General features: G+C 43.4%; 1 pseudogene; it reads left to right on the forward strand.

Annotated features, from left to right (window-relative positions):
• Positions 1-2,734: 2,734 nt before the first annotated feature.
• LOC141047199 (uncharacterized) lies at positions 2,735-4,905 on the forward strand (annotated as a pseudogene).
• Positions 4,906-22,497: the final 17,592 nt, after the last annotated feature.

Here is a 22,497-nt window from a genome sequence, read left to right on the forward strand (position 1 = left end):
GTTCGTGGCGTCAAGGCCTTGGTACGTGCATAACCCAGCAAGAACTTCCTTTGTCTGCCGGTTGTACCAAGGTTCTCCTTTTGCCGCCATGGTTGCCAAATAAAAGATAGAAAAAGAAAAACGAAGAAACGGGAGGGGGATACTTGCAAGTACACACTAATGTCTCAGGACTAGTAACCACTGAGTCTGTTCTCCAAAACCTATGATGCAGGATTCCCGCAGGAACCGTGCAGGTTTTTAGTGAGAGGAATGATTGCTCAAACCAAATCACTAATGCTCTAGGATTATCCCACCGCGCTGCCACCAATATGTGACGACCAGCCCACCGCCGTTCGTCCACTTACGGGCGACGACTAACGGGGGTCCCGCTGCCACCAAAACGCGACGGACAGCGGACCCTGTGTCACCACTATGTCACAATCCCACCACTGACACCGGTGTATCAGCGGACGGAGGGACGTGACACAATGCCGGCACACGGCTATCACAGGCGCAGTGGGGCTTATCTTAGATATCCCACCACTGGCACCATGTGACAAAAATATCCAGCAAGCTAATCTCGCTCTACAATTTGCCGCAGGGGGAGTTTAATTTGGATGCCCCACCACTGCTATCAATCTTCCAAGTACTGCGGGGATTTATGTATATCCCACTTTCTCAGTTCCACTTTGGAACTCGCAGCTCTCCGGCGCCCCCCTTACCCTCAGGTCAGTCAGGGAACTGCACCTAGGATAATTAGTCGCCGGACGGGCTGCCTGTTGTGAACCGGCAATTAGGCTTCTGCAGTAAGGGAATTATCAATGCTGTGGCCGCAGACCCTTATTCAGCAATATAAGACCCTTCTAGACTGCCAGCAAGCCGCAATAGCCGTGCACAACGCGCTGCCACCAGTCACGGTTACTTAATTCACAGTGTTAAGTTAAGAGGGTCCGTGGCAAACCCTTTGAATTAGTAGCGATTATCTAACAAAGGCGTATAGTTCGATTCTTAGAGCATGGAGACAGATCTAAATAATTTCATTTATTTTCCGAAAGAGGACAGTGATTACAGATAAAAGTTGCTATAAAATTGAGACATAAAATATGTACAGTACAGGTATAAAATAAAAGTGGAGAAAACAAAGAGATTACACTCACAGTTCCATATTGTTCCTTAGGCAGACCATGCGGCTAAGGTGGGTGGAGGCGGAGCTGCACTTCTCCGCTCATCTGAGTTCTTGTCAGCACGGACTCTGCAGCTGTTCTGTGCTGGTTTGCCCAGGGAAGGCCTTATAGGCTTTGCTTTGTGACATCACGGAGAGATGCATTCTGGGTTGATCCCTCCTCTCTCATCCGAGTTATGTTTTGGCTACAAAACTTAGATTAGCTATAACTTTATGGGAGAAGCTGGTATGGACTCATCAGTGGTATCATGTTACCCAGCGTAATGAGCCTATCAAGAAAACATCAAACATCTATGCGATATGACCATCCATTTGGGCGCAAATCATATCTCAGGTTCTGGACATCCGAGAGTTTTGCAACAGGCACCACAGCGAAGCTGGGTCTGCTCGGATCGCAGAAATATGATTTTCATATCTCTACTTGGTACGGTTTTCGCAGGGCAGGCTCTTAAAGTTTTTATTTCAAACAAAGACCTTTTTCCCGCATTTTTCTCTTTCAGCTGAGAGAAGCCAAATGGTGTGAGGAAGATGGTCTAGCTAATTAACATTCCTGCTCTTCCAGAGGAAGTGGCAGGGTTGATAAAACCTGGGGGGGAAGGAATTCCTACTACTGACAGTTTACAATGTCCTAGGATGGAGGATTTGTTAGCACATTGCAACAGAAAACATATCTTGCAGACATTGTACATCACACATACTGCCAGGCTGGATGAAACTACTGGTCTCAGGCACCCTAATCTTAGTGGTTGGACAGAGCCAGCGCCACCCAGAGCTTCTGGTTTCGACATCTCTTCTATTACCAGCAACGCCTGCACAATAAATAAGGCGCTGCTTGGTGATGGAATCAAACATCACAGGAGCAGATTCCAGTGGAGAGGGGACACACCATCTGCAGATGCCCTAATATAGCAAAATTACAGGGAACTGAAGCAGTAGAAATCCCCATAAAGTGACTCCATTATGGAAATTATAACCCTCAGTGAATTATTCTATGGGAGTAGTGACACTTTACGGAAATTAGCTCGCACTGGATGTTGCAACATGAAAATTGCACATTTGCCATTTTATTACCCAACACATAATGCCCAGATTGTGCTCCAGGAAACACACACCGTAAATTAAGTGGGTTCTTCTCACTATAGTAATGCCAAATATATGGATGCTAAATATGGTTTGGGCGCACTACAAGGCTCAGAAGAGAGTGGATATTTGACTTTGGGAGAGCGGATATTGCTGGATTGGTTTATGGAAGCCATGTTGCTTTTCAAGAGCTTTTGAGCCACAAATATTGTGGAAACCTTTTGGTTTTCTTCTGACAGATGATGGACCTTAGTGGTGTCTTGTGTTTCCGTGAGATGAGTAGAAGTTTTATTGGTATAATTTTTGCCTATATAACATTGTTTGTTGGCTTTTTATTCCATGTTTGGGAGGCAGAATGAACAAACCATTGAACACCATGATGCACTGGTTCATGCTATGAGGCTTTCGATTAGACTGTGAACTCTCATTGTCTTGGTGAATAATTCAATGGTTTTAAAAAGCTTGTATCTTTTATGGACAGCTTAAGTAGAAATGTTCAAAAGTATAAAATTTGAAGATATTTTATTCAAAATTATTAACTGGTTTTATTTTTAGGAACGCTGACATCTTCAATTTTTAAATCTGATGATCTTGAGATCACACAGGATACAACTGAAGTGATTGCCATTACTCCAGATATACCATCATCCCTTCATAGCAAAGATCTGTCATCTGATCCTATGAAACAGGTCCCATCTTTTGGTTCATTACCAACTACTAAGGAAAATCAAAGTCACAATATAGGCATTAAAAAATTAATTGCTTCTAAAGGAAAGGAGCCATTTTCAGATTCAGAATATGGAAATAGTTTTCTTGAAAAGACTTTTCTTAAACATGAAAAAATACACATAACAGACAATAGATTTTCCTGTTCTCAATGTGGGAAATTAACAAAGAAATCAGATTTGGTTAAGCACCATAGAACTCACACAGGGGAGAAACCTTTTTCCTGTTCAGAATGTGGGAAATGTTTTAACCAGAAATCTAATTTTGTTACACACCAGAAAACTCACACAGGGGAGAAGTCTTTTTCCTGTTCAGAATGTGGGAAATGTTTTACAAAGAAATCATATGTGGCTAATCACCATAGAACCCACACAGGGGAGAAGCCTTTTTCATGTTCAGAATGTGGGAAATGTTTTGCACATAAATCACATTTTGTTACTCACCATAAAACTCACACAGGCGAGAAACCTTTTTCCTGTTCAGAATGTGGGAAATGTTTTAACCAGAAATCTAATTTTGTTACACACCAGAAAACTCACACAGGGGAGAAGTCTTTTTCCTGTTCAGAATGTGGGAAATGTTTTACAAAGAAATCATATGTGGCTAATCACCATAGAACCCACACAGGGGAGAAGTCTTTTTCATGTTCAGAATGTGGGAAATGTTTTGCACATAAATCACATTTTGTTACTCACCATAAAACTCACACAGGCGAGAAACCTTTTTCCTGTTCAGAATGTGGGAAATGTTTTAACCAGAAATCTAATTTTGTTACACACCAGAAAACTCACACAGGGGAGAAGTCTTTTTCCTGTTCAGAATGTGGGAAATGTTTTACAAAGAAATCATATGTGGCTAATCACCATAGAACCCACACAGGGGAGAAGTCTTTTTCATGTTCAGAATGTGGGAAATGTTTTGCACATAAATCACATTTTGTTACTCACCATAAAACTCACACAGGCGAGAAACCTTTTTCCTGTTCAGAATGTGGGAAATGTTTTAACCAGAAATCTAATTTTGTTACACACCAGAAAACTCACACAGGGGAGAAGTCTTTTTCCTTTTCAGAATGTGGGAAATGTTTTACAAAGAAATCATATGTGGCTAATCACCATAGAACCCACACAGGGGAGAAGCCTTTTTCATGTTCAGAATGTGGGAAATGTTTTGCACATAAATCACATTTTGTTACTCACCATAAAACTCACACAGGTGAGAAACCATTTTCCTGTTCAGAATGTGGGAAATGTTTTAACCAGAAATCAGATTTGGTTAGTCACCATAGAACTCACACAGGGGACAAGACTTTTTGCTGTTCAGAATGTGGGAAATGTTTTACAAAGAAATCAGATTTGGTTAAGCACCAAAGAACTCACACGGGGGAGAAGCCTTTTTGCTGTTTAGAATGTGGGAAATGTTTTACAAAGAAATCAGTTTGTGTCAAGCACCAGAGAACTCACACAGGGGAGAAGCCTTTTTCATGTTCAGAATGTGGGAAATGTTTTATCCAGAAATCACATTTGGTTAATCACCATAGAACTCACACAGGGGAGAAACCTTTTTCCTGTTCAGAATGTGGGAAATGTTTTACAAAGAAATCACATTTGGTTAGTCACCAAAGAATTCACACAGGGGAGAAGCCTTTTTCCTGTTCAGAATGTGGGAAATGTTTTACAAGGAAATCAGATTTGATTATGCACCGTATAACTCAAACAGGGGAGAAGCCTTTTTGCTGTTCAGAATGTGGGAAATGTTTTAATTGCAAATCACATTTGGTTAAACACCATAGAACTCACACAGGGGAGAAGCCTTTTTCCTGCTCAGAATGTGGGAAATGTTTTAACTGTAAATCATATTTGTTTAAGCACCAAAGAACTCACATGGGGGAGAAGCCTTTTAACTGTTCAGAATGTGGGAAATGATATAATGGTTGACTATGGGATGGAGGATGTGTGATGGGTATATGGGCACTGGACTATGGGATGGAGGATATGTATGATGGATATATGTATGATGGAGGATGTGTGATGGGTATATGGGCACTGGACTATGGGATGGAGGATATGTATGACGGGTATATGGGCACGGGACTATGGGATGGCGGATATGTATGGTGGGTATATGGGCATGGGACTATGGGATGGAGGATATGTATGATGGGTATATGGGCACAGGACTATGAGATGGAGGATATGTATGATGGGTATATGGGCATGGGACTATGAGATGAAGGATGTGTGATGGGTATATGGGCAGTGGACTATGGGATGGAGGATATGTATGATGGATATATGGGCACGGGCCTATGGGATCGTAGATATGTATGATGGGTATATGGGCACAGGACTATGGGATGGAGGATAATTATAATTTGCTATAACTAACCACAGTTAGTTACTATGCCCTGGCAGCGCCGGGCTCTTCAGCTAGTGTTACAATAAAAACACTCATTGTACGAGAATGATCAGTAGTAAATATATTGAACAGCCATGTCAGACTGAGCTGCCATCATAGAAAATCTTTCGCTAACTAACTTTGCAGCTAATGAGATGACTTTATGGGAGCTCTAGCCAGAATGGAGACATAAAATGACATCAGAGCCATAAGCAGGTATGGTTGGCATACACAAGGGTTAATAGGAGTAGCTGCAGGGCATTGTGAGAGTAAGTAATGGTGTCATATGGTAGTAAGCAGTGTCTGTGATGAGGACAATACAGTTGTCAATATGTGAAGAGTTATGTGAGTAATGACATTAGTTAAAAGGGACATGGGGATTTATGGACTGTAATGGGGTTTGGTGAAATACTCCTAAATATTGTCATTTTGTGTTATCACTTTCTTTAGTATTCTAGAATACATGTCTCTCCCTGCAGTATGAGGTTATCATGTATACACCTTTTGCCGCTCTATGTAGTTTGTTTGTCTAACCATATATATATATATATAAAAAGCCCAAATGAGGTCCTCCATATATTCAGAAGTAGAAATCAACAACATAGCCTACAAGAGTTACTCCCATAAACAACATTTCAGTATGAAATATATCTGTATTTCAACAAAACACATAAAAAAATGTAAAAAGAAGAGATTATGCAGAGAGAAATCATCAGGTATGTATATAAAACGAATCTAATCTGTCCCAAAATGTAGTTTAGAAAAATCCTTTACATACAGTCATATGTAAAAGTTTGGGCACCCCTATTAATGTTAACCTTTTTTCTTTATAACAATTTTGGTTTTTGCAACAGCTATTTCCGTTTCATACATCTAATAACTGATGGACTCAGTTATATTTCTGGATTCAAATGAGGTTTATTGTACTAACAGAAAATGTGCAATCTGCATTTAAACAAAATTTGACCGGTGCAAAAGTATGGGCCCCCTTATCATTTTCTTGATTTGAACACTCCTAACTACTTTTTACTGACTTCCTGAAGCACTAAATTGGTTTTGTAACCTCATTGAGCTTTGAACTTCATAGCCAGGTGTATCAAATCATGAGAAAAGGTATTTAAGGTGGCCACTTGCAAGTAGTTCTCCTATTTGATTCTCCTATGAAGAGTGGCATCATGGGCTCCTCAAAACAACTCTCAAATGATCTGAAAACAAAGATTATTCAACATAGCTTTTCAGTGGAAGGATACAAAAAGTTGTCTCAGAGATTTAACCTGTCAGTTTCCACTGTGAGGAACATAGTAAGGAAATGGAAGAACACAGGTACAGTTCTTGTTAAGCCCAGAAGTGGCAGGCCAAGAAAAATATCAGAAAGACAGAGAAGAAGAATGGTGGGAACAGTCAAGGACAATCCACAGACCACCTCCAAAGACCGGCAGCATCATCTTGCTGCAGATGGTGTCACTGTGCATCGGTCAACAATACAGCGCACTTTGCACAAGGAGAAGCTGTATGGGAGAGTGATGCGAAAGAAGCCGTTTCTGCAAGCACGCCACAAACAGAGTCGCCTGAGGTCTGCAAAAGCACATTTGGACAAGCCAGTTACATTTTGGAAGAAGGTCCTGTGAACTGATGAAACAAAGATTGAGTTGTTTGGTCATACAAAAAGGCGTTATGCATGCGCTGTATTGTTGACCGATGCACAGTGACACCATCTGCAGCAAGATGATGCTGCAGGTCTTTGGAGGTGGTCTGTGGATTGTCCTTGACTGTTCTCACCATTCTTCTTCTCTGCCTTTCTGATATTTTTCTTGGCCTGCCACTTCTGGGCTTAACAAGAACTGTACCTGTGTTCTTCCATTTCCTTACTATGTTCCTCACAGTGGAAACTGACAGGTTAAATCTCTGAGACATCTTTTTGTATCCTTCCACTGAAAAGCTATGTTGAATAATCTTTGTTTTCAGATCATTTGAGAGTTGTTTTGAGGAGCCCATGATGCCACTCTTCATAGGAGAATCAAATAGGAGAACTACTTGCAAGTGGCCACCTTAAATACCTTTTCTCATGATTTGATACACCTGGCTATGAAGTTCAAAGCTCAATGAGGTTACAAAACCAATTTAGTGCTTCAGGAAGTCAGTAAAAAGTAGTTAGGAGTGTTCAAATCAAGAAAATGATAAGGGTGCCCATACTTTTGCACCGGTCAAATTTTGTTTAAATGCAGATTGCACATTTTCTGTTAGTACAATAAACCTCATTTGAATCCAGAAATATAACTGAGTCCATCAGTTATTAGATATAAGAAACTGAAATACCTGTTACAAAAACCAAAATTGTTATAAAGAAAAAAGGTTAACATTAATAGGGGTGCCCAAACTTTTACATATGACTGTATATATAATTGTAAGTGGAAAGTCCATATGGAAGAAGTATAACAATTATATCGCTTATCATCCTATATCATTACATATCTCAGGTGTAAGGTCTCCGCCGAATGGTCAATAGCAATTCACAATAAACCCAGATACAAAGAATATATAGAACGGGTTTACAATCCACACAGGAATAAATATTACATTGTAGACTCATAAAGTGACAGTGCTCATGGAAACATTCAAAAAATAGTACAAACAATGAATGTTATAAAGCCGATTCCATAGGGCATGTGTGGCATTATGGGCATGACACGGTCACGGCTTCACATGGAGTCTTCATTGCTGGTGCATAAATCCAGAAGCAGCAGAACGGGGCAAACTGCACATTACCCGCGTTTCTCTTGTAGAAACCCCTTTCTGAGGAAGCATTACAAGCGAAACGTGCTTAAAAGAGCGCCTCTGGGTAATGGAATCCTCTCTATAGATCGGTCTTGTCTGTGTCTGCCTCTTTGGTATGTGGACATTGTGGGGTTCGCCACGTTCTCCTGCTTCTTGATTGATGCACTAGCAATGAAGACTCTATGTGAAGCAGTGACCGGGTCACAATACTATTTTGTCCTCACACTCACTCCCTGTGATTGTGTGGATGTGTTTGGCCTAAGAGAGACAATCAGCAAGTGGGTTATAAATTAGATATAAATATAATATATATGATCAAATATATTGTAGTTCCCCTTCTTTCTCTCCCATAAGAAGATTCTTGCCAGTAGAATCAGCGCGGATGAGCTCCTACTGTGCTCTCTCCCCGGCCACAATTCCCCATCTTACTTCCATCCTCACCCTTTCCCCCTAGTCATCTTTTCCCATCTAGATATATATCTACCATCCGACTATAGTGATAAGCTCTCTGCAGATTAATGATATACTATATCGGTCTGTGTTCCTGGAGGATAGCTTCTGCTCCACTAGATACCATTGATAAGATACATGGTGCTTCACGTCCAGTATTTATGGTGAATAACATATATTATTATGGGCAGCTGTTCTTTGAGATCAGTAGATTTAACATATGTCAAATTAAAAAGCGGGTCTGTAATATCCCGAAATTTCAAAGGTTCTGGTTACAATCGATAACTTCCTTGTCAATTCCTGAACCTGGTGGGAAAATTATATTTCCACCTTATTAAAACCAAGCCAGGTATATATTGAGCCTAATATGAAAAACTTACCCATCAACATTTTCTCTTTTCTTCTTTTTTCCATAAATTCCTTGATATTCCTGATTTCTAGTTTTTTAACAGGATATCGGGGCCCATATGTCCTGGAACCCATGTTTCTCTCTGTGTCCTAGTACACTGTGCTTCTGGTCTCCGGCCCATACTGCTATTAGTGAGCAGAATGGATTCCCAAAATATTGGACTCCGTTCACCTCACTTTCTGAAGTGATGCAGCGTTCGGCTCATTCTGCTGATTTACTGCCCTCTGTGCCTGCTCCTCACGCTGTGAAGTTTGAGCTTATAATTATTTTCATTTAAACAATTAAAATAAAATCTACATAAAATTATCATGGTTAAAATATTTATACATTTAAATAGCCACAAAAATACTCATCAGTACATAAGAAATGATTCAGGCATTTATTCTGGACCTCATAACTTTTAGCCTGGTATCTTACCTCTCTGGTTTTCTGTCCATGACCCTGGTATCTTACCTCTCTGGTTTCCTGTCCATGACCCTAGTATATTACCTCTCTGGTTTTCTGTCCATGACCCTGGTATATTACATTTCTGGTTTCCTGTCCATGACCCTGGTATATTACCTCTCTGGTTTTCTGTCCATGACCCTGGTATATTACATTTCTGGTTTCCTGTCCATGACCCTGGTATATTACCTTTCTGGTTTTCTGTCCATGACCCTGGTATATTACATTTCTGGTTTCCTGTCCATGACCCTGGTATATTACCTCTCTGGTTTTCTGTCCATGACCCTGGTATATTACATTTCTGGTTTCCTGTCCATGACCCTGGTATATTACCTCTCTGGTTTTCTGTCCATGACCCTGGTATATTACATTTCTGGTTTCCTGTCCATTACTCTGGTATATTACCTCTCTGGTTTTCTGTCCATGACCCTGGTATATTTCCTCTCTGGTTTCTTGTCCATGACCCTGGTATATTACGTTTCTGGTTTCCTGTCTATGACCCTGGTATATTACCTCTCTGGTTTCCTGTCTATGACCCTGGTATATTACCTCTCTGGTTTACTGTCCACGACCCTGGTATATTACCTCTGGTTTTCTGTCCATGAACCTGGTATCTTACCTCTCTGGTTTGCTGTCCATGACCCTGGTATCTTACCTCACTGGTTTCCTGTCCGTGACCCTGTTATATTACCTTTCTTGTTTCCTGTCCATGATCCTGATATCCCACCTCTCTGGTTTCCTGTCCATGACCCTAGTATATTACCTCTCTGGTTTTCTGTTCATGACCCTGATATATTACGTTTCTAGGCTCCTGTCCATGACCCTCCATGACCCTGGTATATTACCTCTCTGGTTTCCTGTCCATGACCCTAGTATATTACCTCTCTGGTTTTCTGTCCATGACCCTGGTATATTACATTTCTGGTTTCCTGTCCATGACCCTGGTATATTACCTCTCTGGTTTTCTGTCCATGACCCTGGTATATTACATTTCTGGTTTCCTGTCCATGACCCTGGTATATTACCTTTCTGGTTTTCTGTCCTTGACCCTGGTATATTACATTTCTGGTTTCCTGTCCATGACCCTGGTATATAACCTTTCTGGTTTTCTGTCCATGACCCTGGTATATTACCTCTCTGGTTTTCTGTCCATGACCCTGGTATATTACATTTCTGGTTTTCAGTCCATGACCCTGGCATATTACCTTTCTGGTTTTCTGTCCATGACCCTGGTATATTACATTTCTGGTTTCCTGTCCATGACCCTGGTATATTACCTCTCTGGTTTTCTGTCCATGACCCTGGTATATTACATTTCTGGTTTCCTGTCCATGACCCTGGTATATTACCTTTCTGGTTTTCTGTCCATGACCCTGGTATATTACATTTCTGGTTTCCTGTCCATGACCCTGGTATATTACCTCTCTGGTTTTCTGTCCATGACCCTGGTATATTACATTTCTGGTTTCCTGTCCATTACTCTGGTATATTACCTCTCTGGTTTTCTGTCCATGACCCTGGTATATTTCCTCTCTGGTTTCTTGTCCATGACCCTGGTATATTACCTCTCTGGTTTCCTGTCTATGACCCTGGTATATTACCTCTCTGGTTTACTGTCCACGACCCTGGTATATTACCTCTGGTTTTCTGTCCATGAACCTGGTATCTTACCTCTCTGGTTTGCTGTCCATGACCCTGGTATCTTACCTCACTGGTTTCCTGTCCGTGACCCTGTTATATTACCTTTCTTGTTTCCTGTCCATGATCCTGATATCCCACCTCTCTGGTTTCCTGTCCATGACCCTAGTATATTACCTCTCTGGTTTTCTGTTCATGAACCTGATATATTACGTTTCTAGGCTCCTGTCCATGACCCTCCATGACCCTGGTATATTACCTCTCTGGTTTCCTGTCCATGACCCTAGTATATTACCTCTCTGGTTTTCTGTCCATGACCCTGGTATATTACATTTCTGGTTTCCTGTCCATGACCCTGGTATATTACCTCTCTGGTTTTCTGTCCATGACCCTGGTATATTACATTTCTGGTTTCCTGTCCATGACCCTGGTATATTACCTTTCTGGTTTTCTGTCCTTGACCCTGGTATATTACATTTCTGGTTTCCTGTCCATGACCCTGGTATATAACCTTTCTGGTTTTCTGTCCATGACCCTGGTATATTACCTCTCTGGTTTTCTGTCCATGACCCTGGTATATTACATTTCTGGTTTTCAGTCCATGACCCTGGCATATTACCTTTCTGGTTTTCTGTCCATGACCCTGGTATATTACATTTCTGGTTTCCTGTCCATTACTCTGGTATATTACCTCTCTGGTTTTCTGTCCATGACCCTGGTATATTTCCTCTCTGGTTTCTTGTCCATGACCCTGGTATATTACGTTTCTGGTTTCCTGTCTATGACCCTGGTATATTACCTCTCTGGTTTCCTGTCTATGACCCTGGTATATTACCTCTCTGGTTTACTGTCCACGACCCTGGTATATTACCTCTGGTTTTCTGTCCATGAACCTGGTATCTTACCTCTCTGGTTTGCTGTCCATGACCCTGGTATCTTACCTCACTGGTTTCCTGTCCGTGACCCTGGTATATTACCTTTCTTGTTTCCTGTCCATGATCCTGATATCCCACCTCTCTGGATTCCTGTCCACGACCCTGGTATGTTACCTCTCTGGTTTCCTGTCCACGACCCTGGTATATTACCTCTCTGGTTTACTGTTCATGCTGTTGTGAGCAGAATGAATTCCCACATTATTGAATTGAGTTGATTTTACTCTTTGAGCTCGGCACTATGGGGAATTCCATCCCAGAGCTTCCATCTAATATGGCGATCGGCTCTTTCTTTTTCTCCGTTCTCGGTGCCTGCTCTGCAGGCAGTGAAGTAAGAGCTCACTATGCTTTTTATTCAAATAGGTATTTTTGCTGAATTTTATTAAATGTTAACTAAAATGAACATGGATATAAATATTTATAAGTGCGCTAAAACACATATCAGGAACTTCCGGTGTGACAAGAGGTCTGTAAACCAGCTTCTCTCAGTGAGATTACTGGGACCTATTCAACCTTGCGACTGGCTAATTGCCTGTCAGTGAGACTCTCCAGACATCTCCATCGGCGGCGCATGGAGAGATTTATTAACAGAAGCGGGTCCCGGAAAAGTTTAAATCCCCACACACCACTAGAAGCGTGCAACAAGATGGCGCCCGACACTCCAAAAGCAAAGAAATCTAGTAAGTCCTCGGGCACAGCACCGCATACGATACAGACGGGGGAGGAAGAGGGGGAACTACCAGCTGGACTTAATATATCATATAAAGCTCTGGCTGCAGAGGAGGCTAAAATATTGGCACCAGACATAAAAAAGACTTGAACAAACAGTTTCTGCATCATTGCAGCAGCCGCAGGCTTCCATCACCCAGCAGTCTGAAGGCTTGATATAGCTGAGCACAGATTGAGTGCAGCAGAGGATGAACTTCAGTATATACAACTAAAGCTGAGAAAAGCCACAAAATTGAGCCTGCAATTGTCTGAAAAAGTAAATGATCTAGAAAACAGATCGAGGAGAAACAATCTAAGGATAATACGTCTCCCAGAATCTATCCCCCCTACTCATTTAATGAAGATTTGTATGGAGGAACTTCCCAGATCGTTGGGGATAGAAAACAGTATGAAAGTAGAAAGAGCCCCCAGAGTGGGTCCACCTCTGCCCCAGCAGCACAATTCTCCCTCTCCTTCTAGTAGAGCAAGACCGGTAATTATGAAATATCTGGACTTTGTGGCTAAATCTGTCCTTCTACAACATTACAGAAAAAAAGTCGACTCGGATCACTATTAGAGGCTACAAAGGTTTATTATTCAACGATTATTCCGTAGAAGTCACAAAGAAAAGGAGAGCATTTAGTGATCTGTGTACTGCAGTAGCTTAGCTACCGGGGGGGGCAGAGGGGGCGGTGGCCCCGGGCCCCGCGCTCTGATGGGGCCCACCCGAGCTATGCTATGTAACTATATCGGCGTGCAGATTGTGCCGATACAATTCCATGCTGCAGCAGGGAGTGAGTCATGTGACCGTTCTTCTGCAGAGGAGAGGGGGAGGGGAGGTGACTCACTCAATCCTGGCTGAGCGCGCTCTCCTTGAAAGCTCCCTGCTGCAGAGAAGTCATCAGCTCCAGCAGCAGCCTGACCGCGGGGGGCTCTGCCTCTGCCTGTGAGCTGAGTTCACTGTCTGCTCTGCACTTGATTGCTTCTGACTGAGAGGAGCCTGACAGCTGAGGAGCCGCTGCTCCAGGACCGGTGGACACTGCACACAGCATGGGGATTGATGAGTATCTATGTTAATTGCTATTTGAAGTGTCTAATCTGTTGCTTTGGATATATACATACAACTTACTGCTATTTGGGTGTAATATTCATTACATGATGCTCTCCTTACGTGTTACATAGTTTTCAGGCACTTTGCAGCGGTCACTGATGCGCTATATGGCGATGCTTTGTCTTGGCCTGGGAATTTACTGCACTTTGGGACTGAGAGAAAACCAGGAAAAGTGCAAACTAGAGATCGCACTGCTGGCTGCAGGCATTGAGCTGTGCAGAGAGAGCGGCGCATCCTCCCTGGCAGGCAGAGGGAGGGTTAAACCAGTGTATCACCTTATCTCGCTGTTTGTGCTGGCGTGTAATTATTAACCTACCCGTTACCAGGCTGACAGCGAGTCCTGGAGGATTAGGGGATGTGCACACGTTGTGGATTACTCTGCGGATTTTTACGCGCGGATTTGGCCAAATCCACAGGTAAATCCACAGGTTAAATGACCGGCGTTTTACCTGCGGATTTAGTGCAGATTTTGTGCGGATTTCCCCTGCGTTTTTACACCTGCAGATTCCGCACAAAGAATTGACATATTGCAGATTTAAATCCGCAGAAAATCCTCAGCGTGTGCATTGTGTTCTTCATTTCTCATAGACTGTACTGTACAACGCAGCAGAAACTGCTGATCCGCAGGACCAAGTCCACTGCAGATCCGCAGCAGAATCCACAACGTGTGCACACAGCCTAACTAGTGTTTGCTGCTCCTACTGGGAAGTGAAGTCTGGCACTTGTAGTGCCACAGCAGCAGTTAGTGCTTCGTGACAAATAGCTGTGGAATAGTGTTTTTCTATGCAGCGATTGTTAGTGGCATGGACATGTTACTAGTGTGATATATTAGTATCAGTAATGCAGGTGACTTATCTCTAACCCTACAATGTGGGGAGCTACAGGGGGGGGGAGGGAGGTCACCCCGGGACCAGCGCTCTGAGGGGACCCACCCACAGCACGCCGATAGTGTTACATTCTGCGGCAGATCAGGCAGAATCGATCTCCCTGCTCTGCCACCTGGCCGCTATGGGGCCCGTGAGCAGGCGCTAGGGCCCTGCGCCAGCAGTGGGTCCCCACCTGTCATTGCAAAATCAACTGTGTTGGCTGGAGGCCATTTCAGCTGACTGCATTGATGAGAGGAGGAGCATTACGCTCCCTCTCCCATCATCCCCCTCTCATCAGCTTCTGATGTCACTAACGCCAACACTGACAGGGGGTCGCGAAGACGTCACTACTCGGAGCCTACAGTCCGGAGATGTGCGGGAGCTCGCAGCAGTGAAGAAACCAGGAGGAAAGGTGAGTTTTGGATTTATTTTTTATGAGGCTGCCTATGGGGTGCATTATATAAAGGGCTGCATTATTCTATAGGGTCTGCCTATGGGGAGTGCATTATACTATATTGAGGACTATAGTGAACTTGTCTGGCACATTATACTATATGGAGGCTATCTAGCGGGCCATCATACAGTGTGGAGATTACAGTGTTGGAGCTATCAAACAATTTGGGGAATACTAAGCGGTCAGTGTATATACAGTGAGGGTGGATTAGACTGTGTATAAGAGAGCGTCATACAGTGTATAGGGGAGCATCATACTGTGTATAGGGGAGCATCATACAGTGTATAGGGGAGCATCATACTGTGTATAGGGGAGCATCATACAGTGTATAGGGGAGCATCATACAGTGTATAGGGGAGCATCATACAGTGTATAGGGGAGCATCATACAGTGTATAGGGGAGCATCATACAGTGTATAGGGGAGCATCATACAGTGTATAGGAGAGCATCATACAGTGTATAGGGGAGCATCATACAGTGTATAGGGGAGCATCATACAGTGTATAGGGGAGCATCATACAGTGTATAGGGGAGCATCATACTGTGTATAGGGGAGCATCATACAGTGTATAGGGGAGCATCATACTGTGTATAGGGGAGCATCATACAGTGTATAGGGGAGCATCATACAGTGTATAGGGGAGCATCATACTGTGTATAGGGGAGCATCATACTGTGTATAGGGGAGCATCATACAGTGTGTAGGGGAGCATCATACTGTGTATAGGGGAGCATCATACAGTGTATAGGGGAGCATCATACTGTGTATAGGGGAGCATCATACAGTGTATAGGGGAGCATCATACTGTGTATAGGGGAGCATCATACAGTGTATAGGGGAGCATCATACAGTGTATAGGGGAGCATCATACAGTGTATAGGGGAGCATCATACAGTGTATAGGGGAGCATCATACTGTGTGTAGGGGAGCATCATACTGTGTATAGGGGAGCATCATACTGTGTATAGGGGAGCATCATACTGTGTATAGGGGATCATCATACAGTGTATAGGGAGCATCATACAGTGTATAGGGGAGCATCATACTGTGTATAGGGGAGCATCATACTGTGTATAGGGGAGCATCATACAGTGTATAGGGGAGCATCATACAGTGTATAGGGGAGCATCATACAGTGTATAGGGGAGCATCATACAGTATATAGGGGAGCATCATACAGTGTATAGGGGAGCATCATACTGTGTATAGGGGAGCATCATACAGTGTGTAGGGGAGCATCATACTGTGTATAGGGGAGCATCATACAGTGTATAGGGAGCATCATACAGTGTATAGGGGAGCATCATACTGTGTATAGGGGAGCATCATACTGTGTATAGGGGAACATCATACAGTGTATAGGGGAGCATCATACTGTGTATAGGGGAGCATCATACAGTGTATAGGGGAGCATCATACAGTGTATAGGGGAGCATCATACAGTATATAGGGGAGCATCATACAGTGTATAGGGGAGCATCATACTGTGTATAGGGGAGCATCATACTGTGTATAGGGGAGCATCATACAGTGTGTAGGGGAGCATCATACTGTGTATAGGGGAGCATCATACAGTGTGTAGGGGAGCATCATACTGTGTGTAGGGGAGCATCATACTGTGTATAGGGGAGCATCATACTGTGTATAGGGGATCATCATACAGTGTATAGGGAGCATCATACAGTGTATAGGGGAGCATCATACAGTGTATAGGGGAGCATCATACAGTGTATAGGGGAGCATCATACTGTGTATAGGGGAGCATCATACTGTGTATAGGGGAGCATCATACTGTGTATAGGGGAGCATCATACAGTGTATAGGGGAGCATCATACAGTGTATAGGGGAGCATCATACTGTGTATAGGGGAGCATCATACAGTGTGTAGGGGAGCATCATACTATGTATAGGGGAGCATCATACAGTGTAGGGGAGCATCATACAGTGTATAGGGGAGCATCATACAGTGTATAGGGGAGCATCATACTGTGTATAGGGGAGCATCATACAGTGTATAGGGGAGCATCATACAGTGTATAGGGGAGCATCATACTGTGTATAGGGGAGCATCATACAGTGTATAGGGGAGCATCATACTGTGTATAGGGGAGCATCATACTGTGTATAGGGGAGCATCATACAGTGTATAGGGGAGCATCATACTGTGTATAGGGGAGCATCATACAGTGTATAGGGGAGCATCATACTGTGTATAGGGGAGCATCATACTGTGTATAGGGGAGCATCATACAGTGTATAGGGGAGCATCATACAGTGTATAGGGGAGCATCATACTGTGTATAGGGGAGCATCATACAGTGTATAGGGGAGCATCATACTGTGTATAGGGGAGCATCATACAGTGTATAGGGGAGCATCATACAGTGTATAGGGGAGCATTATACAGTGTATAGGGGAGCATCATACTGTGTATAGGGGAGCATCATACAGTGTATAGGGGAGCATCATACAGTGTATAGGGGAGCATCATACAGTGTATAGGGGAGCATCATACAGTGTATAGGGGAGCATCATACTGTGTGTAGGGGAGCATCATACTGTGTATAGGGGAGCATCATACTGTGTATAGGGGATCATCATACAGTGTATAGGGAGCATCATACAGTGTATAGGGGAGCATCATACAGTGTATAGGGGAGCATCATACAGTGTATAGGGGAGCATCATACTGTGTATAGGGGAGCATCATACTGTGTATAGGGGAGCATCATACAGTGTATAGGGGAGCATCATACAGTGTATAGGGGAGCATCATACAGTGTATAGGGGAGCATCATACTGTGTATAGGGGAGCATCATACAGTGTGTAGGGGAGCATCATACTATGTATAGGGGAGCATCATACAGTGTAGGGGAGCATCATACAGTGTATAGGGGAGCATCATACAGTGTATAGGGGAGCATCATACTGTGTATAGGGGAGCATCATACAGTGTATAGGGGAGCATCATACTGTGTATAGGGGAGCATCATACAGTGTATAGGGGAGCATCATACAGTGTATAGGGGAGCATCATACTGTGTATAGGGGAGCATCATTCAGTGTATAGGGGAGCATCATACAGTGTGTAGGGGAGCATCATACAGTGTATAGGGGAGCATCATACAGTGTATAGGGGAGCATCATACAGTGTATAGGGGAGCATCATACTGTGTATAGGGGAGCATCATACAGTGTATAGGGAAGCATCATACAGTGTATAGGGGAGCATCATACTGTGTATAGGGGAGCATCATACAGTGTATAGGGGAGCATCATACAGTGTATAGGGGAGCATCATACAGTGTATAGGGGAGCATCATACTGTGTATAGGGGAGCATCATACAGTGTATAGGGGAGCATCATACTGTGTATAGGGGAGCATCATACAGTGTATAGGGGAGCATCATACAGTGTATAGGGGAGCATCATACTGTGTATAGGGGAGCATCATACAGTGTATAGGGGAGCATCATACTGTGTATAGGGGAGCATCATACAGTGTATAGGGGAGCATCATACTGTGTATAGGGGAGCATCATACTGTGTATAGGGGAGCATCATACAGTGTATAGGGGAGCATCATACAGTTTATAGGGGAGCATCATACTGTGTATAGGGGAGCATCATACAGTGTGTAGGGGAGCATCATACTGTGTATAGGGGAGCATCATACAGTGTGTAGGGGAGCATCATACTGTGTGTAGGGGAGCATCATACTGTGTATAGGGGAGCATCATACTGTGTATAGGGAGCATCATACTGTGTATAGGGGATCATCATACAGTGTATAGGGAGCATCATACAGTGTATAGGGGAGCATCATACAGTGTATAGGGGAGCATCATACAGTGTATAGGGGAGCATCATACTGTGTATAGGGGAGCATCATACTGTGTATAGGGGAGCATCATACTGTGTATAGGGGAGCATCATACAGTGTATAGGGGAGCATCATACAGTGTATAGGGGAGCATCATACTGTGTATAGGGGAGCATCATACAGTGTGTAGGGGAGCATCATACTATGTATAGGGGAGCATCATACAGTGTAGGGGAGCATCATACTGTGTATAGGGGAGCATCATACTGTGTATAGGGGAGCATCATACAGTGTATAGGGGAGCATCATACTGTGTATAGGGGAGCATCATACAGTGTATAGGGGAGCATCATACTGTGTATAGGGGAGCATCATACAGTGTATAGGGGAGCATCATACAGTGTATAGGGGAGCATTATACAGTGTATAGGGGAGCATCATACAGTGTATAGGGGAGCATCATACAGTGTATAGGGGAGCATCATACAGTGTATAGGGGAGCATCATACAGTGTATAGGGGAGCATCATACAGTGTATAGGGGAGCATAATACAGTGTATAGGGAAGCATCATACAGTGTATAGGGGAGCATCATACTGTGTATAGGGGAGCATCATACAGTGTATAGGGGAGCATCATACAGTGTATAGGGGAGCATCATACAGTGTATAGGGGAGCATCATACAGTGTATAGGGGAGCATCATACAGTGTATAGGGGAGCATCATACTGTGTATAGGGGAGCATCATACAGTGTATAGGGGAGCATCATACAGTGTATAGGGGAGCATCATACTGTGTGTAGGGGAGCATCATACTGTGTATAGGGGAGCATCATACAGTGTATAGGGAAGCATCATACAGTGTATAGGGGAGTATCATACTGTGTATAGGGGAGCATCATACAGTGTATAGGGAAGCATCATACAGTGTATAGGGGAGCATCATACTGTGTATAGGGGAGCATCATACAGTGTATAGGGGAGCATCATACAGTGTATAGGGGAGAATCATACAGTGTATAGGGGAGCATCATACAGTGTATAGGGGAGCATCATACTGTGTATAGGGGAGCATCATACAGTGTATAGGGGAGCATCATACAGTGTATAGGGGAGCATCATACTGTGTATAGGGGAGCATCATACAGTGTATAGGGGAGCATCATACTGTGTATAGGGGAGCATCATACTGTGTATAGGGGAGCATCATACAGTGTATAGGGGAGCATCATACAGTGTATAGGGGAGCATCATACAGTGTATAGGGGAGCATCATACAGTGTATAGGGGAGCATCATACTGTGTGTAGGGGAGCATCATACTGTGTATAGGGGAGCATCATACTGTGTGTAGGGGAGCATCATACTGTGTATAGGGGAGCATCATACAGTGTATAGGGGAGCATCATACAGTGTATAGGGGAGCATCATACAGTGTATAGGGGAGCATCATACAGTGTGTAGGGGAGCATCATACAGTGTATAGGGGAGCATCATACAGTGTATAGGGGAGCATCATACTGTGTATAGGGGAGCATCATACAGTGTATAGGGGAGCATCATACAGTGTATAGGAGAGCATCATACTGTGTATAGGGGAGCATCATACAGTGTATAGGGGAGCATCATACTGTGTATAGGGGAGCATCATACTGTGTATAGGGGAGCATCATACAGTGTATAGTGGAGCATCATACTGTGTATAGGGGAGCATCATACTGTGTATAGGGGAGCATCATACTGTGTATAGGGGAGCATCATACAGTGTATAGGGGAGCATCATACTGTGTATAGGGGAGCATCATACTGTGTATAGGGGAGCATCATACTGTGTATAGGGGAGCATCATACTGTGTATAGGGGAGCTGTACGGGGGGAGACTCATGACATTATTAAATGTAAAGTGGGCACTTATAAGTTATAGGGAACTCAGGTAACTCTGACTGTCAAAGGGGCACAAATGGCGCTATTACTTTCTAGGGGACAAAATATGGGCACTGTTTTCGAGAGTTGCTTTAGAATTTAGAGGGCACAGAGAACCACACAGCAGGTACAGTTAAAGGGACACATACAGCAGCAGCGGCTCAGCATTGGGGTATCAGCAGGGTAAGGAGTTTGTGCAGGTAGGGAGTAGTCCCATTGGTGACAGTGCTGAAAATATGAGACATGAAATGGATCTTTGTTGTAATCTCTGCAGACGAGTACTGGCTGGAAGAAGTTGTCATGTTGGTCTGGGCGAGATGGAAAAGTGAACGATTCCATCAGAAAGAACGTCAGCTGTAAGTCACCATCTGTAACTGTGCTGTGATCTCTTATACGGTATGTTGTGCAGGACAGGTATCTACCACTCACTATATGGCGGTAATATCAATATTGGTCTTTATTTAGAAATTATATTCAGCAATAGCGCGGTCCTCTGCTGAGGTTCTCCTCCACTATTATTGGGCGTCACCGAGTTGTAATCAAGGTTACCTGGTTGGGGGCCCACTCAAAAGTTTCGCCCCCCTGAACCAAAACCCTAGCTACGCCTCTGCTCATTGATCTACTATGCTATAAATTCTCCACAAAATGTTAAAAAAATTAAAGTATATGTTACAGTGGGAGGAGGATTTGGGGGATGGAACAGTCAATTGATGAATGGTATCGTAGCTGTGACACCATATCAAGAGGTAGTCACCAGACTTCCCTTGTGGAGACCTCCTTAAAACTATTGCACAGAGTCTATTATGTACCGGAAAAAATTCACAGCATTTTTCCCAATATCTCGGGAGACTGTTTTAGGGGCTGTGGAATATCTGGTGACATGAGACATATTTGGTGGACTTGTACGGTGGTTTCTGGGCTTTGGGAGAAGGTGAAGCGTCTGATAGCACAGATGTATGGTGGACCGGTTGTTCTGAAACCTTCTACCCTTTTACTGGGAACCAGGCCTTCCCGGCTTCCAGAAAGCTTTCAGAAGCTAGTAAACTACTTATGTATGGCCACTAAAATCCACATTGCGGCAAAGTGGAAGTCGCCCTCACTGCCAATATCTATGGTGAAAGAGAAGATGAGCGACATTATGTTATTCTCATTTGTGGCCCCAGCGTTTCCTGTAGAATAAATCCCTTTCTCACACAGTCCTGTAGTAATGACTTTGTTCTCACGTTTTGTAGGAGGGTTCGTCTGACTCCATCTTATGTTATCAGTATAAGTGCGAGAGATGAGAAGACCGACGACCGCAGTTTTACCGTGTGTGTCCGGCGTCAGTTCTACAGTGTGAGAGATGCAGGGTCTGTGACCGAAGCTGGGGTTATACGGTGTATACTGTAAGAGAATGGTCAGCCATAATATACTGAGCGGCCATGTTGTCTCTAGCAGTCATCTTGTCAAAAGTTAGAGAAGATTCAACTTTTACAAAAGAACTAATAAAATGTACTTAATGGAGGATGGAAAATGAGATCATGTCTCTTACCAACTTCAGTAGATGTGCATAGAGGAAGATTGGATCAATAGGGCCACAGGTCACTAAATATAT

The sequence above is a fragment of the Dendrobates tinctorius genome, unplaced genomic scaffold, assembly GCF_039654945.1.
Source record: "Dendrobates tinctorius isolate UK_male_01 unplaced genomic scaffold, ASM3965494v1 ptg000126l, whole genome shotgun sequence".
NCBI lineage: Eukaryota > Metazoa > Chordata > Amphibia > Anura > Dendrobatidae > Dendrobates > Dendrobates tinctorius.